This window comes from Pelodiscus sinensis, unplaced genomic scaffold (assembly GCF_049634645.1).
Source record: "Pelodiscus sinensis isolate JC-2024 unplaced genomic scaffold, ASM4963464v1 ctg61, whole genome shotgun sequence".
NCBI lineage: Eukaryota > Metazoa > Chordata > Testudines > Trionychidae > Pelodiscus > Pelodiscus sinensis.
In genome coordinates, this window is record NW_027465843.1 from 628,467 (window position 1) to 649,875 (window position 21,409).

Here is a 21,409-nt window from a genome sequence, read left to right on the forward strand (position 1 = left end):
CCATCACAGCCCCTGGGTACCCCCAGCACAGAGACACGCCTACCCCCTCCCCCGCTCCATCACAGCCCCTGGGTACCCCCAGCACTGAGACACGCTTGCCCCCTCCCCCGCTCCATCATAGCCCCTGGGTACCCCCAGCACTGAGACACGCCTGCCCCCTCCCCCGCTCCATCACAGCCCCTGGGTACCCCCAGCACTGAGACACGCCTGCCCCCCCCTCTGCTCCATCACAGCCCCTGGGTACCCCCAGCACTGAGACACGCCTACCCCCTCCCCCGCTCCATCACAGCCCCTGGGTACCCCCAGCACTGAGACACGCCTACCCCCTCCCCCACTCCATCACAGCCCCTGGGTACCCCCAGCACTGAGACACGCCTGCCCCCCCTCTGCTCCATCACAGCCCCTGGGTACCCCCAGCACTGAGACACGCCTGCCTCCCCCTGCTCCATCACAGCCCCTGGGTACCCCCAGCACTGAGACACGCCTGCCCCCCCTCTGCTCCATCACAGCCCCTGGGTACCCCCAGCACTGAGACACGCCTGCCCCCCCCGCTCCATCACAGCCCCTGGGTACCCCCAGCACTGAGACACGCCTGCCCCCCCCGCTCCATCACAGCCCCTGGGTACCCCCAGCACTGAGACACGCCTGCCCCCCCGCTCCATCACAGCCCCTGGGTACCCCCAGCACTGAGACACGCCTGCCCCCCCCCACTCCATCACAGCCCCTGGGTACCCCCAGCACTGAGACACGCCTGCCCCCTCCCCCGCTCCATCACAGCCCCTGGGTACCCCCAGCACTGAGACACGCCTACCCCCTCCCCCGCTCCATCACAGCCCCTGGGTACCCCCAGCACTGAGACACGCCTGCCCCCTCCCCCGCTCCATCACAGCCCCTGGGTACCCCCAGCACTGAGACACGCCTGCCCCCCCCTCCATCACAGCCCCTGGGTACCCCAGCACAGAGACACGCCTGCCCCCCCCTGCTCCATCACAGCCCCTGGGTACCCCCAGCACTGAGACACGCCTACCCCCTCCCCCGCTCCATCACAGCCCCTGGGTACCCCCAGCACTGAGACCCACCTACCCCCTCCCCCGCTCCATCACAGCCCCTGGGTACCCCCAGCACTGAGACACGCCTGCCCCCCCCCGCTCCATCACAGCCCCTGGGTACCCCCAGCACTGAGACACGCCTGCCCCCCCTGCTCCATCACAGCCCCTGGGTACCCCCAGCACTGAGACACGTCTGCCCCCCCCCGCTCCATCACAGCCCCTGGGTACCCCCAGCACTGAGACACGCCTGCCCCCTCCCCCGCTCCATCACAGCCCCTGGGTACCCCCAGCACTGAGACACGCCTGCCCCCTCCCCCGCTCCATCACAGCCCCTGGGTATCCCAGCACAGAGACACGCCTGCCCCCCCCTCTGCTCCATCACAGCCCCTGGGTACCCCCAGCACAGAGACATGCCTGCCTCCCCTCTGCTCCGTCATAGTCCCTGGGAAGCCCCAGCACTGAGACACGCCTGCCCCCCCGCTCCATCATAGCCCCTGTTTCCCGGTGGAGTCCTTAATTATTTGCTCCATTATCTTTCCTTCTACAGATCTTCATCTGACTGATCTGTAGATACCTGAGCTCTCCTTGTTTCCCTTTTTATGGATGTGCACTATATCTGCCCTTTTCCCATCTTCTGGAATCTCTCCTGTTTGGCTTTTCTTAGTGTATGTCTATACTGCATGGCTCTTTCGGGATACTGGAGGTATCCCGAAATAGCTACCCTGCATCTACACAAGCCACCCATTATTTCAAAATATTTTTCGTAGGGCTGTCAAGCAATTAAAAAAATTAATTGCGGCGTTTCAAAGGGGCAGCACAGCAGGAGACCGGGATCAGCTGGAATCCCCAGCTGACCCTGGGCTCCGGGAAGTGCTGCCCCTTTGAAACCCCGCCGCGCCGTTTGCCAAGTGGAACCTGGGATCAGCTGTGTGCGCTACCCCTTTGAAATGCTGCCGTGGTGTTTCAAAGGGGCAGAGCAAAGCAGAGCCCAGGAACAGCTGTGAGTCCCCAGCTGACCACGGGCTCCACATTGTGCTGCCCCTTTGAAACACTGCGACAACATTTCAAAGGGACAGCACTGCACAGCTGATCCCAGACTCCACTCACGCTGCCTCTTTGAAATGCTGTGGCGGCGTTTCAAAGGGGTAGCGCTGTGGAAACCCTTGAGATTAACATGCATTAAAAAAATTAACACGTTAATTCAAGCCTGGGTTAATCGCAGGCATTAACGCGTGTTAATTAACCGCCCTAATTTTTCGAAATAACGGGCGTGCTATGTCACCATGCCGGTAAACCTCATTGCACGAGGGTGAAGGAATAGCCCGAAATAGTGTGCTATTTTGAAATTTTGTGCTGCAGAGATATGCCAAATTTCAAAATAAGTTATTTCAAAATAGTTCTGAAATAATAGACGCAATTTGTGTAGCACAAATTGTGTAACTTATTGCGAGTTTAGGGTGCTGTGGAGAAGCACCCTAAAATAATAGCCAATGTCTCAGGTATCTGCTCCGTGAGCTTTTTGTGTATTCTAGGACGTATTTCATCAGGCCCTGGGGACCTGAGAGCATCTAACCTTTTACAATAATTTTTCATTTGTTCTTTTCCTAAGTTAACTTTGGAGCCTACATCCTTTTCAGTGGCATTCACTATGCTATGTGTACAATCACTATGGGTATATGGGTCCATGGGTATATGGGTACACCACAGCATTCTATCGAAATAACTACAATTATTTCGAAATAACTTAGTCCACGCCTAAGAAGATTGAAATACTGTCAAGCTGGAGGACTTCTTACTCCAACTCCTGCAAGCCTCATTGTACAAGGAGTAAGGGAAGTCGCAGGAAGAGTGGGCGATTTCAAAATAAGAGCTGTGTAGACTGGGGCGGGCAATAGTATTTTTGAAAAAAAATATTTTGAAAAATTTGTGAAGTGCCCCCAGCAAAAAGCTATTACCCCCCCAGGCCGCACAAGAAAGGGAGGGGCTTCAAACGGAAGGGGCAGGGCCAGGATGCTTTCAGGCTTTCTCATCCACAGACCATGACTGGTCTGGGGGTGGGGGGGCCACTTTGCCCCCCAGGTTTCCACTAGGCTCCCATGCCTCTGGTGGTGCCAGGAGACTTCTTGTGCCCCCATCCCCAGGCCAATCAGGGCTTGGGGGCAGGGGAGCACCCGAAACCTCCTCCCGCCCTGCCAGGAGCGTGCGGTGCTTCACAGCACTGTGTGCTCTTGGCAGGGTGGAGGACATTTTGTGCGCTCCCCCCTGCCACCAGGCCTTAATTGGCCTGGGGGCAGGGGAGCAGCGGGGCCTCCACGGGCTGGATCAACCCGCTTGGCAGGCATGATCCAGCCCACGGAGGCACCTTTGCCCACTCCTGGTGTAGAAGCGGCGAGAGTCCTGTGGCACCTCATAGACTAACCGAAGTGTCGGAGCATGAGCTTCCGTGGCCAAAGACCCACTCGTCAGATGCATGAAGTGGGTCTCTGCCCACGGAAGCTCATGCTCCGACACTTCGGTTAGTCTGTGAGGTGCCACGGGACTCCTTGCCGCTTTTGCAGATTCAGACTGACACGGCTCCCCTGAGCCTGGTGTAGACACTCCGCATTTCGAAATAAGCTATTTCAAAGTAAGCTATGCAATTGATGTAGCTCCATTTCGTAGATTATTTCAGCTGTGTGGACGCGCCCTATGGAAACCGAAACAAAGAAGCGAGACTGTTGCCTGTATCCAGTCTATCCAGACCGTGCTCTGTACTAGTGACTTGTTCTGTTCGTGTCACCCAGTGATGATTTTACATTTCTTCCAGGGAAGAGGGAAATAGTGAAAGGCCATGGAGCAAACCCTGCAGGACCCCACTAAAAATGCACCTGCTCTATGATAATGTTGTGCAGAACCAACTCGAAACTGTTAGCTTTCCCAACCCACCGTGTGTATTCTCAGCCGATACAATAGCCCCCTTGACAAGATCTGTTCTCCATACAACCATGTCGATGGGCGTTAATTATTTGCCCTCCCTTAATTCTGTATTAATCAAGGCCTGGATAAATTGCTCCATTGTACTGTCTGGGTCTGATGGCAACTGAGAGGCCTATAATTACCCAGGTCTGAGGTGCCCGACCCCGGTGCCTGGCTGGGGAGAATGTGGCCAGGAGAACAGCCCGCTGCCCTCACACACCCAAGCCAATATTGGCAGCGCCGGCTGGGGCCTAGCTTGGGAGCTGCCGCTGTCTTTCCCCACAGCCTTTGCGCGTGCAGCTCTGCCTGCTCTGCGCCTGCCCCCAGCTCCGAGCTGCCCTATGTCCTGGCTCTGATCGCCCGTCCCCCTCCAGCCTGGGAGCTCCTAGCGCCAAGGTGCACCGCCTGCCCCATCACTGCCCTTAGCACACACTCCTCCCGCCCCGTCACCATAGGTAGCCCCACAGCTTCCTGCCCCTCCCAAGCGCCACCCTCAGGGGCTGTGCCTGACACCCCAGCCAGCCCCGAGCAGCAGGATGGGGGGCTGCTCTGGGGAGGCCAGAGGAGGTGGTGGGAATGGCTGCAGCCCACCGCAGTCTGGGGACGGAGTCTGGGTCACTTGCTGTCCTGGAGGGGCCTGGCTGAGCCCTGTGGGGCGGGGACAGGCCCTGGCACACGGGGAGCAATCAAGGCTGACAGAGGATGCAGAAATCAGCCCCTGCACCCCCGCCAGGCCCTGCGAACTCAGCCAGCCAGACACGTGGCACTGCAGAATCTGCTCCCCCAGACCCCGGATCCTGGCCTGGGGGCTGAGTGCAGCTACAGCAGCACGGCTCCCCCCAAACAGAGTGAGTGGGTCACCCAGTCGCTACGGTAACAGCCCAGATCGCTGCTTCCTGGGAGTCACCAGGGCTGCGGGGGGTTGGTACAGCTCAGCACTAAAGCACCACAAACACGTAGCCATGGGAACATCAGTTAACACGGTAACCTCGGTAACGGCCGCCACAGGGTTTAAAGGAGCCGTGCGCAAAGCCGAGGGCAATCCAGAGCCGGTGCATGCCCCTCTCTCGGGGCGGGAGCTGGACCTTCCCCACTGCTCACAATGTACCGGGGGCTCTCTGTGGACGCTGTCCACACCCGGCTTCCCGTCCTCGCGGGAACTGTCCTTCCGGCCCAGGCCCTGGGGCAGGCTAGCGGCTCAGTTCTTCACTGTGTCCGGTCCAGGAGCGGCTGGGAGGCGTAACTGAGCTCAGGGACCGGCCACGCCGGGGGTGCCCAGACACAGAGACAGGCCCTGTCCCAGCCGGGGTCAGGGACCGGCCACGCCGGGGGTGCCCAGACCCAGAGACAGGCCCTGTCCCAGCTGGGGTCAGGGACCAGCCACGCCGGGATGCCCAGACACAGAGACAGGCCCTGTCCCAGCTGGGATCAGGGACCGGCCACGCCGGGGGTGCCCAGACCCAGAGACAGGCCCTGTCCCAGCTGGGATCAGGGACCAGCCACGCCGGGATGCCCAGACACAGAGACAGGCCCTGTCCCAGCTGGGGTCAGGGACCAGCCACGCCGGGATGCCCAGACCCAGAGACAGGCCCTGTCCCAGCTGGGGTCAGGGACCAGCCACGCCGGGGTGCCCAGACCCAGAGACAGGCCCTGTCCCAGCTGGGGTCAGGGACCAGCCACGCCGGGGTGCCCAGACCCAGAGACAGGCCCTGTCCCAGCTGGGGTCAGGGACCAGCCACGCCGGGGTGCCCAGACCCAGAGACAGGCCCTGTCCCAGCTGGGATCAGGGACCAGCCACGCCGGGATGCCCAGACACAGAAACAGGCCCTGTCCCAGCTGGGATCAGGGACCAGCCACGCCGGGATGCCCAGACCCAGAGACAGGCCCTGTCCCAGCTGGGATCAGGGACCAGCTACGCCGGGATGCCCAGACCCAGAGACAGGCCCTGTCCCAGCTGGGATCAGGGACCAGCCACGCCGGGATGCCCAGACCCAGAGACAGGTCCTGTCCCAGCTGGGATCAGGGACCAGCCACGCCGGGATGCCCAGACCCAGAAACAGGTCCTGTCCCAGCTGGGATCAGGGACCAGCCACGCCGGGATGCCCAGACACAGAGACAGGCCCTGTCCCAGCTGGGGTCAGGGACCGGCCACGCCGGGATGCCCAGACACAGAGACAGGCCCTGTCCCAGCTGGGGTCAGGGACCAGCCACGCCGGGGTGCCCAGACACAGAGACAGGCCCTGTCCCAGCTGGGGTCAGGGACCAGCCACGCCGGGGTGCCCAGACACAGAGACAGGCCCTGTCCCAGCTGGGGTCAGGGACCAGCCACGCCGGGGTGCCCAGACCCAGAGACAGGCCCTGTCCCAGCTGGGATCAGGGACCAGCCACGCCGGGATGCCCAGACCCAGAGACAGGCCCTGTCCCAGCTGGGATCAGGGACCAGCCACGCCGGGATGCCCAGACCCAGAGACAGGCCCTGTCCCAGCCGGGGTCAGGGACCGGCCACGCTGGGGGTGCCCAGACCCAGAGACAGGCCCTGTCCCAGCCGGGGTCAGGGACCGGCCACGCTGGGGGTGCCCAGACCCAGAGACAGGCCCTGTCCCAGCCGGGGTCAGGGACCGGCCACGCTGGGGGTGCCCAGACCCAGAGACAGGCCCTGTCCCAGCCGGGGTCAGGGACCGGCCACGCTGGGGGTGCCCAGACCCAGAGACAGGCCCTGTCCCAGCTGGGGTCAGGGACCAGCCACGCCGGGGTGCCCAGACCCAGAGACAGGCCCTGTCCCAGCTGGGATCAGGGACCGGCCACGCCGGGATGCCCAGACCCAGAGACAGGCCCTGTCCCAGCTGGGATCAGGGACCAGCCACGCCGGGGTGCCCAGACCCAGAGACAGGCCCTGTCCCAGCTGGGATCAGGGACCAGCCACGCCGGGGTGCCCAGACACAGAGACAGGCCCTGTCCCAGCTGGGATCAGGGACCAGCCACGCCGGGATGCCCAGACCCAGAGACAGGCCCTGTCCCAGCCGGGGTCAGGGACCGGCCACGCCGGGATGCCCAGACCCAGAGACAGGCCCTGTCCCAGCCGGGGTCAGGGACCGGCCACGCTGGGGGTGCCCAGACCCAGAGACAGGCCCTGTCCCAGCCGGGGTCAGGGACCGGCCACGCTGGGGGTGCCCAGACCCAGAGACAGGCCCTGTCCCAGCCGGGGTCAGGGACCAGCCACGCCGGGATGCCCAGACACAGAGACAGGCCCTGTCCCAGCTGGGATCAGGGACCAGCCACGCCGGGATGCCCAGACCCAGAGACAGGCCCTGTCCCAGCCGGGGTCAGGGACCGGCCACGCCGGGATGCCCAGACCCAGAGACAGGCCCTGTCCCAGCCGGGGTCAGGGACCGGCCACGCTGGGGGTGCCCAGACCCAGAGACAGGCCCTGTCCCAGCCGGGGTCAGGGACCGGCCACGCTGGGGGTGCCCAGACCCAGAGACAGGCCCTGTCCCAGCCGGGGTCAGGGACCGGCCACGCTGGGGGTGCCCAGACACAGAGACAGGCCCTGTCCCAGCCGGGGTCAGGGACCGGCCACGCTGGGGGTGCCCAGACCCAGAGACAGGCCCTGTCCCAGCCGGGGTCAGGGACCGGCCACGCTGGGGGTGCCCAGACCCAGAGACAGGCCCTGTCCCAGCCGGGGTCAGGGACCGGCCACGCTGGGGGTGCCCAGACCCAGAGACAGGCCCTGTCCCAGCCGGGGTCAGGGACCGGCCACGCTGGGGGTGCCCAGACCCAGAGACAGGCCCTGTCCCAGCTGGGGTCAGGGACCGGCCACGCCAGGGTGCCCAGACACAGAGACAGGCCCTGTCCCAGCTGGGATCAGGGATCGGCCACGCCAGGGTGCCCAGACACAGAGACAGGCCCTGTCCCAGCTGGGGTCAGGGACCGGCCATGCCGGGCGCTGCCCAGACACACACCCGGGATATGACAAGACTACAGGTTTTTTTTGAAAAACCTTCCCCTGCGTCTAGACTGCTACCGCGTTCTTTCAAAAGTAAATCGAAAGAACGCAGCATTTTTTCGACTGCGGAAAACCTCGTTTTACGAGAAATAACGCCTTTTTTCGAAAGTGCTATGTAATGCAAACAGTGCTTTTTCGAAAGCACAGACGGCCTGGGTGCTCTCTTTCGAAAAAGCAGCTTGCTTTTTCGAAAGTACTGGTTGTAGTCTAGACACACTTTTTCGAAAGAGGCTTGCAGTCTAGATGTAGCCACAGAGACAGGCCCTGTCCCAGCTGGGATCAGGGACCGGCCACGCCGGGATGCCCAGACACAGAGACAGGCCCTGTCCCAGCTGGGATCAGGGCCCCATCGTGCTGTGTGCTGCCCTAGGACCTTGCACCCTAAAAGAACAAGACAGACACAAGAAGCCTCATGCTGTCAGAGAACAGATAGGGAATAGGGGCCCAGAGGCAGCCAGATTTGTGCAGCAGACGGGGGCAAAAAATAGTTTTGAATCCTGGGGAAAATGCTCCGAAACCGAGACTGGAGAAATGTGTCAGCGCCACCCCTGCCCTGCAAAAGCGCCAGGGTGTCCCATCAGCTCCCGCTCGGCTCTTGTGCGCAGGCATTGAAGGCAGAGCCGGGGCCTGGAACCGGCTCTCCCGAGTCCTAGCCCAGGGGTTTACTCGCCCGCCTGGAGCAGACTCCAAGTCCCTCCTAGCTGGCTGGGGCAGGCCCAACGGGTCATTTTCCAGAGGACCCAAGTCAGTGCAGTGGGTTGCAGAAGCCGTTCAGTGCCCCTCCTGTCGCTAGTCACGTGCCCGTCTGCACCCACCACCACGCCACAGGGCCCCGTGGAGCTGCACACGGACACGCCTGCCCCTGCAGCAAGCTCCAGGCAGCGCTCGAGCCAGGCCATCACCCAGCTGGCTGGCTTCATTTCCTTGCGAGCTCAGAGGCCCCGTGAAGCCAGAGGGAACCCTGTGGTCCTCCCTGCCCCCAGGAGCTGAGGTCTCCACTTCAAACAACCAGACAGGGGGCACGCACTGCGGGGCCTCCGTGAGCCACCTGCTTTCCCACGTGGCTGGGCATGGCCGGGGCAGGAAGGCCGAGCCGGCTGCACCAGCACAGACATGGACACGGGGCACATTCCCCACCCAGCCATATGCTCCTTGGGCTAGCACTGAACCAGGCCCTCCGAACACCGCCCCCCACTCCAGCAGCCCCTGGGCAACGAGCCAGTGAGATGGACTGCACCACCCTGGCTGACAGGGCACAGAGCAGGAGGAAGCCTGGAGCCTTGTGTGCCCAGGCTGCACCGTGCCGGGCTGGGGGAAGGACCCAATGGGGCTGAACGAGCACACAGGTCAGGACTGGCATGCAGTGGGAGCAGCGGTCACACACTCCCAGTGCCCATAGCTGGGGCCTGGCAGTGCCCGTGGCCCCAGGCCCATGACGCCACATCCTGCCGAGACTCTGTGACTAGAGCCACTGAGTCCTGGAGCTCCTGGCTGGCCAGTCTCCAGGGCTCAAGCTAGCCAGGTCCTGGGGACAGCAGGTGGCCAAGACCCAGGGACCAGAGCCCTGGGCTGGCAGGTCCTCGTGGCAATCGCTAGCTGAATGCCTCTGCTGGGAGCTCCGAGGCCTTGTCCCAAGCCCGGGGCTTGGTGCATCCTGTCATCTCTCGGCTGGCAGAGCCTAGTGCCAGAGGCTGGAGGAGCTGCAGCATCCCCCCATGACGTAGGGGGGTACCCGGCTGGTTTCTACGCTGCTGGCTCTGGGGTAACCCCACTGGCTGCAGCATCCCCCCGTGACGTAGGGGGGTACCTGGCTGGTTTCTACGCTGCTGGCTCTGGGGTAACCCCACTGGCTGCAGTTGGTACCAGGGCCCAGCAAAACAGGATGAGTCACTATGCAAAGGGACCTCTCAACCGGTATGGCCAGACACCCCCCATGGAGAGGGACAAAGGAAGGGGGATGCTGCCCTGGCTGGGGGGCAGGGCTGGAGGAGAGTTAGTTAGTTTCTGTCTGGGAGCATGGAGGAAGCAGCCTCAGCAACAGGCTGGGGGGTTTAGAAGCCGAGACCCCCCCCCATCTCAAGGGGGGCTGAGGCATCCTAGACCTGCCCTGTAGCCTGGTGACATCTGTGCTGTATCCTGGGGGAGCAATAAACCACCTCTGTGCTACTGGCTGGCGGAGTCTGTTCATGCCCTTTCGGGGGTGCAGGAGACGGGGGCCCCAACGCGCCGTCACACCCCCGTTGGCACTGGCAGGCCGGCCCGTGCGGTGCGCTAGGAAAGGGTTTCTGACCTGTACTCCCAGGCGGAGCGTCGCTGGGCGCAGAGCTCCTGAGACTCCGGCCAGAGCCGAGCGCAGGGGGCTGCGGCTGCAGCAGCCCAGAGCCAGGGCCCGGCTGCCTCTGCTTAGCCACTGTAATAGGATCAAGCTGCTCCATCTGTTCGTCTGGGCCTGCCGGGCTAATCTCCCTCCCTACAGCCCCTGCCCCTGGTTGTCCCTCTGTCCCTCCCTGCACAAGGCAGCTGCCGGCCCGGGAGGGGGAGAAGGACCATCCCCTCACATCACTGCCCTGGGCATTGCCTCCTGGAGGGGCAGACGGGTCTGAGAGCCGACCCCGTCGAGCGAGGCAGGCCGAGGGGCTGGGGCACCGGGCTGGCGAGCTGGGCTCTGTTGCCTGCTGGCAAGTCCCTGTGTCCCCGCTGGTTTCCCTTGGTGCTGTGGGGGGAAGCTGACCCGGCAGCTGGCCCTCTGGGGCAGGCCTGTGCGGCTCCCTGCGCGTCCACCTGCTGCTGCTGTTTCTGGAGACGCTCAGTGGGGTGGGAACCGGCCAGGGCCCCTGCTCTGGGCTGCTGGCTGCCCCTGCCTGGCCCAGCAGAGACACGGCGGCTCCCTCCAGGCACAGGGAGAAGGAAACGCTGACGAAGGCAGCTTGGAGCAGCCGCAGCCCAGGCAGCCACCAGAGCCAGGTCCTCATGCCGACCACGCTTCCTGGGCCACCCCATGAGCTGCAGCCCAGGCAGCCACCAGAGCCAGGTCCTCATGCCGACCACGCTTCCTGGGCCACCCCATGAGCGGCAGCCCAGGCAGCCACCAGAGCCAGGTCCTCATGCCGACCACGCTTCCTGGGCCACCCCATGAGCGGCAGCCCAGGCAGCCACCAGAGCCAGGTCCTCATGCCGACCACGCTTCCTGGGCCACCCCATGAGCGGCAGCCCAGGCAGCCACCAGAGCCTGGTCCTCATGCCGACCACGCTTCCTGGGCCACCCCATGAGCGGCAGCCCAGGCAGCCACCAGAGCCAGGTCCTCATGCCGACCACGCTTCCTGGGCCACCCCATGAGCGGCAGCCCAGGCAGCCACCAGAGCCAGGTCCTCATGCCGACCACGCTTCCTGGGCCACCCCATGAGCGGCAGCCCAGGCAGCCACCAGAGCCAGGTCCTCATGCCGACCACGCTTCCTGGGCCACCCCATGAGCGGCAGCCCAGGCAGCCACCAGAGCCAGGTCCTCATGCCGACCACGCTTCCTGGGCCACCCCATGAGCGGCAGCCCAGGCAGCCACCAGAGCCAGGTCCTCATGCCGACCACGCTTCCTGGGCCACCCCATGAGCTGCAGCCCAGGCAGCCACCAGAGCCAGGTCCTCATGCCGACCACGCTTCCTGGGCCACCCCATGAGCGGCAGCCCAGGCAGCCACCAGAGCCAGGTCCTCATGCCGACCACGCTTCCTGGGCCACCCCATGAGCTGCAGCCCAGGCAGCCACCAGAGCCAGGTCCTCATGCCGACCACACTTCCTGGGCCACCCCATGAGCTGCAGCCCAGGCAGCCACCAGAGCCAGGTCCTCATGCCGACCACGCTTCCTGGGCCACGGCAGGGGCGGCAGCTCACGGCAGGGGCGGAGCAGGCTGCTGGCAGGGCAACCCCACTGGACCCTGCTGCGCTGACCCTCCCCCTCCCTGGGACCCTCTGCCCTAGCCAGCCCTGGGTCAGCACAACAGGAACCTCCCGCCGCGCTGTCCCTCCCCCTCCCTGGGACCCAGCTACGCTGACCCTCCCCCTCCCTGGGACCCTGCTGCGCTGACCCTCCCCCTCCCTGGGACCCGGCTACGCTGACCCTCCCCCTCCCTGGGACCCGGCTACGCTGACCCTCCCCCTCCCTGGGACCCTGCTGCGCTGACCCTCCCCCTTCCTGGGACCCGGCTACGCTGACCCCCCCCCTCCCTGGGACCCTGCTGCGCTGACCCTCCCCCTCCCTGGGACCCGGCTACACAGACCCTCCCCCTCTCTGGGACTCTGCTGTGCTGACCCTCCCCCTTCCTGGGACCCGGCTACACTGACCCTCCCCCTCCCTGGAACCTTGCTGCGCTGACCCTCCCCCTCCCCAGCTACACTGACCCTCCCCCTCCCTGGGACCCTGCTGCGCTGACCCTCCCCCTCCCCAGCTACACTGACCCTCCCCCTCCCTGGGACCCGGCTACGCTGACCCTCCCCCTCCCCAGCTACACTGACCCTCCCCCTCCCTGGGACCCAGCTACACTGACCCTCCCCCTCCCTGGGACCCTGCTGCGCTGACCCTCCCCCTCCCTGGGACCCGGCTACGCTGACCCTCCCCCTCCCTGGGACCCGGCTACACTGACCCTCCCCCTCCCTGGAACCCTGCTGCGCTGACCCTCCCCCTCCCCAGCTACACTGACCCTCCCCCTCCCTGGGACCCAGCTACGCTGACCCTCCCCCTCCCCAGCTACACTGACCCTCCCCCTCCCTGGGACCCTGCTGCGCTGACCCTCCCCCTCCCTGGGACCCGGCTACGCTGACCCTCCCCCTCCCTGGGACCCGGCTACACTGACCCTCCCCCTTCCTGGGACCCGGCTACACTGACCCTCCCCCTCCCTGGGACCCAGCTACGCTGACCCTCCCCCTCCCCAGCAACACTGACCCTCCCCCTCCCTGGGACCCTGCTGCACTTACCCTCCCCCTCCCCAGCTACACTGACCCTCCCCCTCCCTGGGACCCTGCTGCGCTGACCCTCCCCTTCCCCAGCTACACTGACCCTCCCCCTCCCTGGGACCCGGCTACGCTGACCCTCCCCCTCCCCAGCTACACTGACCCTCCCCCTCCCTGGGACCCAGCTACGCTGACCCTCCCCTTCCCCAGCTACACTGACCCTCCCCCTCCCTGGGACCCGGCTACGCTGACCCTCCCCCTCCCCAGCTACACTGACCCTCCCCCTCCCTGGGACTCGGCTACGCTGACCCTCCCCCTCCCTGGGACCCTGCTGCGCTGACCCTCCCCCTCCCCAGCTACACTGACCCTCCCCCTCCCTGGGACCCTGCTGCGCTGACCCTCCCCCTCCCCAGCTACACTGACCCTCCCCCTCCCTGGGACCCAGCTACACTGACCCTCCCCCTCCCTGGGACCCTGCTGCGCTGACCCTCCCCCTCCCTGGGACCCGGCTACGCTGACCCTCCCCCTCCCTGGGACCCGGCTACACTGACCCTCCCCCTCCCTGGGACCCTGCTGCGCTGACCCTCCCCCTCCCCAGCTACACTGACCCTCCCCCTCCCTGGGACCCTGCTGCGCTGACCCTCCCCCTCCCCAGCTACACTGACCCTCCCCCTCCCTGGGACCCAGCTACGCTGACCCTCCCCCTCCCCAGCAACACTGACCCTCCCCCTCCCTGGGACCCTGCTGCACTTACCCTCCCCCTCCCCAGCTACACTGACCCTCCCCCTCCCTGGGACCCTGCTGCGCTGACCCTCCCCCTCCCCAGCTACACTGACCCTCCCCCTCTCTGGGACCTGGCTACACTGACCCTCCCCCCCCCCAGCTACACTGACCCTCCCCCTCCCTGGGACCCGGCTACGCTGACCCTCCCCCTCCCCAGCTACACTGACCCTCCCCCTCCCTGGGACCCGGCTACACTGACCCTCCCCCTCCCCCTCCCTGGGACCTGGCTACGCTGACCCTCCCCCTCCCTGGGACCCTGCTGCGCTGACCCTCCCCTTCCCCAGCTACACTGACCCTCCCCCTCCCTGGGACCCTGCTGCGCTGACCCTCCCCTTCCCCAGCTACACTGACCCTCCCCCTCCCTGGGACCCGGCTACGCTGACCCTCCCCCTCCCTGGGACCCTGCTGCGCTGACCCTCCCCTTCCCCAGCTACACTGACCCTCCCCCTCCCTGGGACCCTGCTGCGCTGACCCTCCCCTTCCCCAGCTACACTGACCCTCCCCCTCCCTGGGACCCGGCTATGCTGACCCTCCCCCTCCCCAGCTACACTGACCCTCCCTCGGCCCGGGTGCGGGGAATAGCTCCAGTACTTTGCCTGGCCCCTTGCAATGAGCAGACGGGGCCCTGGCCTAGCACAGGAGTAGGCGATGGGCTGTCCCAAAGGCAAACAGGATCCCCTGCAAGGGCACAGAGCAGATCGCGACACCACCCCATGGCAGTGTCTGGAGAGAGGAGCAGGGACGCAGCGCAGAGGGGAGCAGGGCTGGATGAAGGCGGGGCTAGCGGGGCAGGTGCCTGGGGCGCCAACCTATGGAGGGTGCCTGATTGCAGCTGTAAGGGGCGCTGCGTGCTGGGGGGGGGGGGCTGTGCATGCGCCGCACGCCTGCTGCCCGGGGCCCAAGAATGGCTCACGCTGGCGCTGAGGGGAGCGGCTGCTGCTAGTTCCCCTCTCCCAAAACACTGGCAACAGCAAATCTCACTGGGGCTGGCAACTCAGAAATCTGCCCAAACATGCACCCCCAAATCCCCATGCACCCCCCACATCCCCAAATCCCCATGCACCCCCCACACCCCCAAATCCCCATGCACCCCCCCACACACTCACCCAAATCTCCATTCACCCCCCACATACCCAAATCCCCATGTACCCCCCCACACACTCACCCAAATCTCCATTCACCCCCACACCCCCAAATCCCCATGCACCCCCCACACCCCCAAATCCCCATGCACCCCCCACGCACTCACCCAAATCCCCATGCACCCCCCACACCCCCAAATCCCCATGCACCCCCCACATACCCAAATCTCCATTCACCCCCCCACATACCCAAATCCCCATGTGCACACACCCCCAAATCTCCATTCACCTCCCCACACTCACCCAAATCTCAATTCACCCCCCCACACACAAATCTCCACGCACCCCCACACACTCAACCACATCTCCATTCACCCCTCCCACACTCACCCAAATCCCCATGCAGCCCCACACACACGCACCCAAATCCCCATGTGCACACTCCCCCAAATCCCCATGCCCCCCACACACGTACCCAAATCCAAATGTGTGTACACACCCAAATCCCCATGAGCACCACCCATACACACCCAAATCCCTATGCACACCCAACCAAAAATCCCTATACACCCCCTCCTCCATACGCAAATCCCCATGCACACACACAAATCCCTATGCACACCACACATACACACACAAATCCCCGTGCACACACCACACACACACACACACACACACACACAGATCCCCGTGCACACCACACGTACACACACAAATCCCCGTGCACACACCACACACACACACACACACACACAGATCCCCGTGCACACACACACACACACACCACACACACACACAGATCCCCGTGCACACCACATACTCCGGAGCTGTAACTACCAGAATGCACCCACCTCCATAGTGCTGCCCCACATTCCCCCTCCTGCCAGCACAAGCCGGGCTTCCTCCTCCTACTGCTCTGGGAATGGGGGTGCCTGGCACACACCTGCACTGTGTTGTGGGGCGGGGTGGGGGGGCACCTGGCAGATATCGAATCATAGGACTGGATCACACCCACCACACTCATGGCAGAACAAAGCATCATCTAGACCAGTCACGTCAAACACGCCGCCTGCGGGCCACATGCGAGTCGATGGAATTTTCTTCTGGCCTGCGACTACATCTTCCTAAACGATCTCCACGCGGCGCGCCCGGTCCCTGGTTTATAACAGGCAGGCCGACCCGCCCGGTCCCTTGTTTATAATGGGGAGGCCGACCCGCCCGGTCCCTTGTTTATAACGGGGAGGCCGACCCGCCCGGTCCCTTGTTTATAACGGGGAGGCCGACCCGCCTGGTCCCTTGTTTATAACGGGGAGGCCGACCCGCCCGGTCCCTTGTTTATAACAGGGAGGCCGACCCGCCCGGTCCCTTGTTTATAACGGGGAGGCCGACCCGCCCGGTCCCTTGTTTATAACGGGGGAGGCCGACCCGCCCGGTCCCTTGTTTATAACGGGGAGGCCGACCCGCCCGGTCCCTTGTTTATAACGGGGAGGCCGACCCGCCCGGTCCCTTGTTTATAACGGGGAGGACAACCCGCCCGGTCCCTTGTTTATAACGGGGAGGCCGACCCGCCCGGTCCCTTGTTTATAACGGGGAGGCCGACCCGCCCGGTCCCTTGTTTATAACGGGGGAGGATGACCCGCCCGGTCCCTTGTTTATAACGGGGGAGGACGACCCGCCCGGTCCCTTGTTTATAACAGGGAGGCCGACCCGCCCGGTCCTTTGTTTATAACGGGGAGGACGACCCGCCCGGTCCCTTGTTTATAACGGGGAGGCCGACCCGCCCGGTCCCTTGTTTATAACGGGGAGGACGACCCGCCCGGTCCCTTGTTTATAACGGGGGAGGACGACCCGCCCGGTCCCTTGTTTATAACGGGGAGGCCGACCCGCCCGGTCCCTTGTTTATAACGGGGAGGCCGACCCGCCCGGTCCCTTGTTTATAACGGGGAGGCCGACCCGCCCGGTCCCTTGTTTATAACTGGGAGGCCGACCCGCCCGGTCCCTTGTTTATAACGGGGAGGACGACCCGCCCGGTCCCTTGTTTATAACGGGGGAGGACGACCCGCCCGGTCCCTTGTTTATAACGGGGAGGCCGACCCGCCCGGTCCCTTGTTTATAACGGGGAGGCCGACCCGCCCGGTCCCTTGTTTATAATGGGGAGGCCGACCCGCCCGGTCCTTTGTTTATAACGGGGGAGGACGACCCGCCCGGTCCCTTGTTTATAACGGGGGAGGATGACCCGCCCGGTCCCTTGTTTATAACGGGGAGGCCGACCCGCCCGGTCCTTTGTTTATAACAGGGAGGCCAACCCGCCCGGTCCTTTGTTTATAACGGGGAGGCCGACCCGCCTGGTCCCTTGTTTATAACGGGGAGGCCGACCCGCCCGGTCCTTTGTTTATAACGGGGAGGCCGACCCGCCCGGTCCCTTGTTTATAACGGGGAGGCCGACCCGCCCGGTCCCTTGTTTATAACGGGGGAGGACGACCCGCCCGGTCCCTTGTTTATAACGGGGGAGGACGACCCGCCCGGTCCCTTGTTTATAACGGGGGAGGACGACCCGCCCGGTCCCTTGTTTATAACGGGGAGGCCGACCCGCCCGGTCCCTTGTTTATAACGGGGAGGCCGACCCGCCCGGTCCCTTGTTTATAACGGGGAGGCCGACCCGCCCGGTCCCTTGTTTATAACGGGGGAGGACGACCCGCCCGGTCCCTTGTTTATAACGGGGAGGCCGACCCGCCCGGTCCCTTGTTTATAACGGGGGAGGACGACCCGCCCGGTCCCTTGTTTATAACGGGGGAGGACGACCCGCCCGGTCCCTTGTTTATAACGGGGGAGGACGACCCGCCCGGTCCCTTGTTTATAACGGGGGAGGACGACCCGCCCGGTCCTTTGTTTATAACGGGGGAGGACGACCCGCCCGGTCCCTTGTTTATAACGGGGGAGGACGACCCGCCCGGTCCCTTGTTTATAACGGGGGAGGACGACCCGCCCGGTCCCTTGTTTATAACGGGGGAGGATGACCCGCCCGGTCCCTTGTTTATAACGGGGAGGCCGACCCGCCCGGTCCCTTGTTTATAACGGGGAGGCCGACCTGCCCGGTCCCTTGTTTATAACGGGGGAGGCCGACCCGCCCGGTCCCTTGTTTATAACGGGGGAGGATGACCCGCCCGGTCCCTTGTTTATAACGGGGAGGCCGACCTGCCCGGTCCCTTGTTTATAACGGGGAGGACGACCTGCCCGGTCCCTTGTTTATAACGGGGGAGGCCGACCCGCCCGGTCCCTTGTTTATAACGGGGAGGCCGACCCGCCCGGTCCCTTGTTTATAACGGGGAGGCCGACCCGCCCGGTCCCTTGTTTATAACGGGGAGGACGACCCGCCCGGTCCCTTGTTTATAACGGGGAGGACGACCCGCCCGGTCCCTTGTTTATAACGGGGAGGACGACCCGCCCGGTCCCTTGTTTATAACGGGGGAGGCCGACCCGCCCGGTCCCTTGTTTATAACGGGGGAGGCTGACCCGCCCGGTCCCTTGTTTATAACGGGGGAGGCTGACCCGCCCGGTCCCTTGTTTATAACGGGGGAGGCCGACCCGCCCGGTCCCTTGTTTATAACGGGGAGGACGACCCGCCCGGTCCTTTGTTTATAACGGGGAGGCCGACCCGCCCGGTCCCTTGTTTATAACGGGGAGGCCGACCCGCCTGGTCCCTTGTTTATAACGGGGGAGGCCGACCCGCCCGGTCCCTTGTTTATAACGGGGGAGGCCGACCCGCCCGGTCCCTTGTTTATAACAGGGAGGCCGACCCGCCTGGTCCCTTGTGTTCTATTCAAACAAGACCTGAAGGAATATTATCAAATCCACCTAAAACATAATCTCTGCTAATAAATAATTCCGACTTTCCGATAGACGTACATTTTCTTTGGCGGCCCTGAGAGCTGTCAGTTTTCGTTTGTGCGGTCCTCAGTAGGCTTCGAGTTCGACATGCCTGATCTAGACCATCCCCGACAGGGTGTCTGTCCAACCTGCTCTTAAATCTCTCCAGGGATGGAGATTCCACAACGCCCCCAGGCAGCGTATTCCACTGCTTAAGCATCCTGACAGGCAGGAAGTTTTCCCTAGTGTCCAAGTTGAACCTCCCTTGCTGCAATTTAAGCCGCTTGCTTCTTCTGTCCTCAGAGGTCAAAGAGAACAATATTGCTCGCTCCTCCTACTAGCACCCCATTCATGAAAAGTGCTCTCACGTCCCCTCTCAGTCTTTTCTGTTCCAACCTAAACAAGCCCAGTTCTTTCAGCCTTCCCTCACAGCTCATGTTCTCTAGACCTTTCATTTCTTCTCTGGACCGGACCCTCTCCAATTTCTCTACATCTTTCTTGACATGTGGAGCCCAGAACTGGACACAAGACTCCAGCTGAGGCCTGCCCAGGGCAGAGCAGAGCGGAATGACTCCTCGTGACTTGCTCACAACACCCCTGCTCATGCCGCCCAGACTCAGGTTGGCTTTTCTTGCAACAGTGTCACACTGACTCATACTCAGCTTGTGGTCCCCTCTGGCCCCAGATCCCTCCCCTCCGCGCTCCTTCCTCAGCAGCCATTTCCCACTTTGTGGTTCAACATCCAGAGATCACGTCTCCTCCATGCTGGGTGCTGGGGGCCTGGGCCAGGCTGTGCCCATAGCCCCCCTGATTACTGGCCCCCTCCCAGCCTGCCCACTTCCTTCTCCTTCAGGCCCTGCACAGGGATGCTGCTAGGATCCCGCGCCTCATGCTGCTCTGGGCCCGTCCGTCCCCACCTCCCATCCCAGCCTCCTCCCTGGCCTGCCCCGCTGCAGCAAGCGCACAGTCCCGCCCACCAGCAACTCTGCATCCAAGCGAGCCCGCCTGCCCTGTGCACTCGCCCACAAGGCCTGTGCCGCCCCCAAGCTCTGCTCCCCAGAGATTATGGGGAGAACGGGTGGGCAGGGACCTACCTGATGACACCGTCACAGACTTGAGGTGCATGGAAATCCTTCCTCCTCAACCTGGGGGTGAGAACACAGAGAGGGCCGCTCAGCGGTAGGCAGTGCCTCTGACACCCGCCCCAGAGCCAGGGGCGTGCAGACAGGAGAGGCAGGATCCCGCCTGGCATTCATCCGGGCTGCATGTGGACAGGATGAATTGGCCCCTAGGAGCAGAGCATTACCTGCATGGGATGGCCCCAGTCCCACCACCAGCCCCACCGGAGACCTGCCCAGAGCGCGGGAACGGGCAGAGCCCCCAGCCCCACCGGAGACCTGAACCGACCCGGGAACGGGCAGAGCCCCCAGCCCCACCGGAGACCTGAACCGACCCGGGAACGGGCAGAACCCCCAGCCCCACCGGAGACCTGAACCGACCCGGGAACGGGCAGAGCCCCCAGCCCCACCGGAGACCTGAACCGACCCGGGAACGGGCAGAGCCCCCAGCCCCACCGGAGACCTGAACCGACCCGGGAACGGGCAGAGCCCCCAGCCCCACCGGAGACCTGAACCGACCCGGGAACGGGCAGAGCCCCCAGCCCCACCGGAGACCTGAACCGACCCGGGAACGGGCAGAACCCCCAGCCCCACCGGAGACCTGAACCGACCCGGGAACGGGCAGAGCCCCCAGCCCCACCGGAGACCTGAACCGACCCGGGAACGGGCAGAGCCCCCAGCCCCACCGGAGACCTGAACCGACCCGGGAACGGGCAGAGCCCCCAGCCCCACCGGAGACCTGAACCGACCCGGGAACGGGCAGAGCCCCCAGCCCCACCGGAGACCTGAACCGACCCGGGAACGGGCAGAGCCCCCAGCCCCACCGGAGACCTGAACCGACCCGGGAACGGGCAGAGCCCCCAGCCCCACCGGAGACCTGAACCGACCCGGGAACGGGCAGAACCCCCAGCCCCACCGGAGACCTGAACCGACCCGGGAACGGGCAGAGCCCCCAGCCCCACCGGAGACCTGAACCGACCCGGGAACGGGCAGAGCCCCCAGCCCCACCGGAGACCTGAACCGACCCGGGAACGGGCAGAGCCCCCAGCCCCACCGGAGACCTGAACCGACCCGGGAACGGGCAGAGCCCCCAGCCCCACCGGAGACCTGAACCGACCCGGGAACGGGCAGAGCCCCCAGCCCCACCGGAGACCTGAACCGACCCGGGAACGGGCAGAGCCCCCAGCCCCACCGGAGACCTGAACCGACCCGGGAACGGGCAGAGCCCCCAGCCCCACCGGAGACCTGAACCGACCCGGGAACGGGCAGAGCCCCCAGCCCCACCGGAGACCTGAACCGACCCGGGAACGGGCAGAGCCCCCAGCCCCACCGGAGACCTGAACCGACCCGGGAACGGGCAGAGCCCCCAGCCCCACCGGAGACCTGAACCGACCCGGGAACGGGCAGAGCCCCCAGCCCCACCGGAGACCTGAACCGACCCGGGAACGGGCAGAGCCCCCAGCCCCACCGGAGACCTGAACCGACCCGGGAACGGGCAGAGCCCCCAGCCCCACCGGAGACCTGAACCGACCCGGGAACGGGCAGAGCCCCCAGCCCCACCGGAGACCTGAACCGACCCGGGAACGGGCAGAGCCCCCAGCCCCACCGGAG

The 21,409-nt window shown here is 64.5% G+C and overlaps 1 protein-coding gene across 6 annotated transcripts in view; it reads right to left on the reverse strand.

The window, feature by feature from the left end:
• The window catches only part of SHANK3 (SH3 and multiple ankyrin repeat domains 3), a 708,141-nt gene that overhangs the window by 624,764 nt on the left and 61,968 nt on the right, over positions 1–21,409 (reverse strand). For all 6 annotated transcript variants that reach the window (XR_012898753.1, XR_012898754.1, XM_075914851.1 and 3 more), the window contains exon 2: positions 19,775–19,825. The gene's annotated coding sequence lies outside the window, so the exon portion shown is untranslated. The remainder of the gene's footprint in view (positions 1–19,774; positions 19,826–21,409) is intronic.